Here is a 6,000-nt window from a genome sequence, read left to right on the forward strand (position 1 = left end):
CGTTAGTAAAAGACAACAGTGTTCATCAGTTTCAAATGCAGTTTTTGCAAATCAGACAATCTAAAACACTGACAAACAAAACCAAGAAAAGTCACATCTGGTTCTTTGTGTAATTTATAAGAATTATAAAAGAAAAGTATAATTTATTGAAAAAGTAATTATTCATGGCTTTAAAAGGATGACAACCTTTTGATCTGCATCAATCACCAGACTTCAAAACCAAAAGCCCAAAGAAGGGTCAGGTCAAGCGGTGACACGGTTACATGTTTCGTGTTCAGTGGGCCTTAACTTTGTGCATATATAACAATTTGTGTTACATATTTCAGTAGGTATTTGTAAGTACTTAAACAAAATAGGGATGATAATTGCATAAAATACATTTTTTGACCAAAAGTATTTCAAAATGTGCTCAGTAACAGGGTTTCATCAAAATGTCACTGATTCTGAAAAGGTTTATGCCAAAGTGCTTATATACAGTTCCCACAGGAAATTCACTTAAATTTACCTATGATGTGTTAAATGACATATTAAGCTACACTGATGTCAAAATTTAGGAAAATATATTGGAAACTTTTTGACTTACACCGATTTAAAGTAACACGGTTTAAATGGGCATAGTGACATGGTTTCTTGATCCTGAAATATATTAAATACAAGCATTTGTTATCACAGTAATAAGCGAACAAATTAGTGCATACAGAATAGGATAAGAGAAACTTTGATTTTTCTCACAGATGTGCGTCTTCCCTTGACCTGACCCAGAAGATAACCCCTTAGAGAAATATTTTCTCTGGAAGGAAAGAAAAACACAGATGCCAGTCATACATTTCCAAAAAATTAAACATTAACATCCAGTTCTCAAAAAGGTATCACCTGTACCAAGTTTTGCAAAATTGTGTGGTTCCATTTTTTTCAACCAGTTACTACTCTCCAAGTCTGCAATGTATGGTGTGTTCATTCATGTTCTGCTCTGGGGTGTTGTTAAGGATGGGGTAAACATGACAAATTCATGGGGCCCAGCATTCCCGGGGGGCCCATACAGCAATGGAGTGGGCCCGAAGAGTTAGAAAAGTAAAGCGTTTTTGGTTTCACTTTCACTTTACACCACTCTGACAATCACAGACGCCCCCCCCCAACAGATCAGCCCCTTTTACATAACACTTGTGTTACAGAAATATTTCACCTTTATTCCAGAACGACGTCTGTGTAAACAAAACGGTGGGGTCATTTGGTCCCACCCTCATTTTAGCAGCTCTGTAACAGAGCCATGATAAAGGTGGAATCTTGATTCCGGAACACTACGTAAAAGGAACACCTCTCGTTCGTCAACCAAAGTATGGCATTTTGATGACGTGTTGTGTGTGTGACCCCCACACTGGGGGGGATTTAAAAATGAGCGTGTACAGTAAACAAACATATCAATGTGACCACAAAGATGTTGAAGTGGGGAGACACCAAGATATGCAAGCTGTTATCACTTCGTGCGGAACAGTGAAAGACGGGTTGATTCTGCAGAGGTGCTCAGGGTATTTCTGTTGTGCAAGGTATACGTCACACTTTACACTGTGCTGCGTCACTGCCCCTTTGATTCTGGAAAACAGGTCCGCTGTGTTTAAGTCCAGCTTGTCTCACCTCTGTCACTCCTTTGGCTTTGGCTGTGGAAATCAATCAGTGGTGGAAAAAAGATGGGATTACCATCTTGCCTTTTTTCCGGGATCTCTGTGTAAAAGTAGTGATTGTTTCAAGTGGCATTCTTGTAGCAAGAGCCCATCATGATTATGTCTCAGGGGGCCCAAAATTGGTAGCGGTGCCCCAGGTTCGGCTGTTGATGGGTTAAAAGCAGAGGTTCAACTTCAATGCATGTCTGCATGTACAATAAATACTGACAAATCAAAATTTGTTTAATATAAAAAGGAAACTAGCTAGATTCATTCTGCTCTCCTCACTTATCGCACAACATTGTATGGTGCAGTTTGATCTAAGAGAAAAAACTCAGGGCAAAACAAAGCAAACCTCCCAGCTTGTCTATACCTGTGACCCTCTACCAGACCTGTGTTTCAAGGAAAAAGGAAGCATGTCTAGTGTTTATTTGCAATGCAGAGCATGACTGCTGAGACAGAATTGGAAAATAATGTGTTTATTTTCTATATCACTGCTTTTTTTTTTTTCTCAGTATCACCACATGCTCTCCCAATTCAGTCCAGTTATGGATGAAAAAAACAAGCAAGAATTATCAAATAATTTATATTCAAAAACTGTGATTATCGCCAGAAAATTATGTGATTGATAATTTTTGACATCAGGAAAACCTTTTATTCTAATATTCATGTCATGTGTAGTACTCAAGTTTGATCTTGAGACCACTTTCTGAAGATCTTGGTCTTTGTCTCAGTCTCAAAGAGGATTTTGGATTTCTGGATTTTGAAGACTAGACTAGACCATTACAGCAGTTGTATCATCAAATGTGTGCATTGTCTGCTTTGTTCACGTCACCACTGAAAAAATGTTTTGAACTTCTCTTTTAGGATAAAACATTCAGAGAATGCTTGATAGGAAAATTAAGAAAACTGTGCATTATACTCTCTTTGGAAGTTTATTCAACTTAAATTCAACTGATTTGGTCACAACATACCATAATCTGTGAAATATTTAAACAAAAAAGAAAAAAAACCAAACTTGTTTCCCATAATGCTCATGTGTTGCTAGTCTGGTCTTGGGTTTGTCTGTTGAAGTTTTGGTCTTTTCATGGTCTTGATACATTGTGGTCTCTCTCACAGTGTCAGTGTTGGGGGACTACTGCAACAAAAACATCCTTCCAGAGCACCTTTTTTTTTTTTAAATTGTCTAATTTTTTCCGTGTGGTCATTTTACATATTGTTAGCCCCATAACATAATTGCCTCAATCATATTTTTGGCCACAATACGATATCTGCATAACTTTACTCTTCTAACACAGCTGATTCAGTTTTCATCATTGGCTATGACCCCAAAAAAATATGACTATGATGCTATGAAGCTAACGATATATCACTGAATGGCCATTAAACATCTATTCTATATATGTACACAGTCAACTTTCAGATCCTCTTAAATGTTTAATTTTGCATGCATTTGTAAGAACATTTCACATATATTTCGGATAAGTTGGACCAAATAAGAAGAAAAACTACACTTGCCTCTGAAGTTGCTGTATATGTATAAGCAATTTTTGATGGTTTTATTTTATAATATCAGTGCATAACAATGTATAAGTTTATGTCAGTGAGTGAACATGACTGTGCCAAAACAAAATTAAAAGGCGGAAAGTAGTGGAAAACATTGCATGTCACAAATTTCACACAGCGGTTGCAAAATATTCTCTTTTTCTGCAACACATAGGATTTTTAAGCTTCTACTCCTTCATGTTTATAAAAGTCTCAGTGTCTTAAATAACTACTTCCTAGTGTGTCCTAGCTCATTACTACTACCAATGCTAATCAAATTTTCATTTTATGTCAAACTATACATATTATCCAGCACACATAAACTAATTTCAACCATAAGCTTGCTTAGGTTGTGCTGCCTCAATCTTACCTCAATACAAAATGATTGGACTGATACTACAATAATATTGCAAACCACAAAAAATGTCATGCAATTAAGAAAACAGGTCTAAGGCTAGAATGAATAAAGTATAAGGCACAATAAATTTAAAACAGAATACATGGATGAAGACTCTCAAGAGATTGTTTTAAAATGCATGTCAATTTGTCTATTTGCAAAGAAATATGTTTTACTGTAAAAAAAAAAAAAAAAAAAAAAGTTGTAATTTACCTGTTTCACACAAGCATAAACACACAGCTGTTCAACAGTAGTGTGTGACATGTCACATAACCACCACTGTTGACCAAGTTATTGCCAAAGTAAACTGGAAAAGGTAAAACAGGCTTTTCTTGTCAGGAGACTGTCCTGGTTCATGGTTGATGACTTCAGATTTTTATTATTTACTGCTGTGGAGCCTTCATGTCTGTATTTCCTTACAGCTATAATAAGATGTAACCCACCACTATGTAGATTATTTACCACTTAAAACCTAGATGAGCTAATTTATGGAGACATAGTCAAGGTGAGAGAGATACTTGTGTGGTTGGAAGCACCTTTACCTTTACTTCGGGACACAGAGGAGGATACCCACTGCACTGAGGCCCTCCTGGGAACTCAATTCCCTGTCATTACTGACATTTTTCTGTGTAAGCTGCCTGATGCTTGTCATGCTATCTAAGACAGGTACTTTCATAGAAATGTACAGTTTTTTTTCTGATTGTGTCTGGCAAGTATTAGCTCTTTTTTTTCCTTCAGAACTCCACACTCACAATACATATCTCTCAACCCGCAAACAATCTTGCTAAAACTCTCCAAATAATTTCAAAAACAGGTGTTCTTGCGCCATTATATTACATGCAAGACATCTTTTAAATACATAAATTATGCGCCAAAGACAACTGAAAACAGTTGTAGGGCAGCAGTTTGTTGCAAGGTTTTCCATACATGTAGGAAACACATCCAGGTATTAATAGTGTACATTCTCAGTTTTTTCCTCATGTAATGATGAAGTCTAATGGTCAGACCCACAGATGAAGGCAAAATGTAGCCTTATTTTTTATGTTGTGTGTTTTGAAAACCAATGCCTGCCCTTATTGTAATAAACAAAATAAATGCAATATGAGTTCTCTGTTGAACTTAAGCATTATTTTTTTTATCATTATTATGCGTAAAAAGAAAAATTGGCCAGGGTATTTCTTTAATTATTATCATTGGTGTGTAGTTTGTGCTTCATGTGCGTAATTCCAAGAATGATTTGTGTGTACAATATTGACAATTTCTTTTTCAACAGTTGAATGTTTTTTTCAGCGGCTTCAAGTTTTTCAAGAACTGTTTGTTTGCATTTGTTTGCAAATGTTTTTCCAAGTTTGGTGTGAGATTCTGAGGTTAGTGTGCAGGGTTTTGTGAAAATAGTGTTATTAAAAACTGTAAAACCAGGTCAGAAAGTAGTGGAATAACACTTGCATATTGCAACAGTTAGACTGAGAACAATGTACATAATTTCCAGAAAGTGTCACCACCTACATCATGACAAAAGAATTGCCTTAACATGCTTTACACCACATACTGCATTACCCAATTAATTGCAACAGGCTGACATCAATTGTTGTCAGAGGGACAAGGATCTGACTGAGAACTGCTCAAAAATATGCATTACTTGCACCATATGGAATATGGTCTTTGAATATTGTTTTTCTGATTTTGTACTTTAGCTCTGTTCTTTCCAAAAGTAATAAGTAACTATATATTTTTTAACGACAAAATTTACTTGGAGTCATTACTAATTATAGATGACCTGATGCTGTTTCACACTGCTGTGAAAAAGGGAATATAAAATACCAACATGATATCATGAATTGCGTAAATATAAATTTATAATTAAAGTGGTGTGTTATCTGTATGCATTATAAGCTTTCCGTGTTCACACCATGTCAAATACCACGTGATTAGTGGTTAGGGTTAGGTTTAGGGTTAGGTTTAGGGTTAGGTTTAGGGTTAGGGTTAGGGTTAGGGTTAGGGTTAGGGTTAGCGGTTATGGATATGGATATGGATATGGATATGTAAAATGGAGATCTTGCCGTAAATTGACACACTATCAAATAGCGTTGAGTAACACGTGAAAGGATGAAAATGCATATGTATAACATGCCAAATGCCATAAGAACTGGCGTGACATACAACACGATTTCATGAGATCAGTCTGAAAATACTATGGTTTTAAGAGTTGCTATCTTACTTTGGTAACAATATCTTACTCTGGTAACAGTTGATGGAGCAGACCTGCAGTAGTGTATGCCAAAATATTTAAAACATGTTGCAGAGCAGTGATGATAGAAGAGGATGTGGTAATGTAACTGGGGAAGGAAACAAGACAGTTGATCAATTCTCCATCAAAAAAACATGTACTACTGTTAAAAG

Source organism: Sphaeramia orbicularis, chromosome 2, assembly GCF_902148855.1.
Source record: "Sphaeramia orbicularis chromosome 2, fSphaOr1.1, whole genome shotgun sequence".
Classification (NCBI taxonomy): domain Eukaryota; kingdom Metazoa; phylum Chordata; class Actinopteri; order Kurtiformes; family Apogonidae; genus Sphaeramia; species Sphaeramia orbicularis.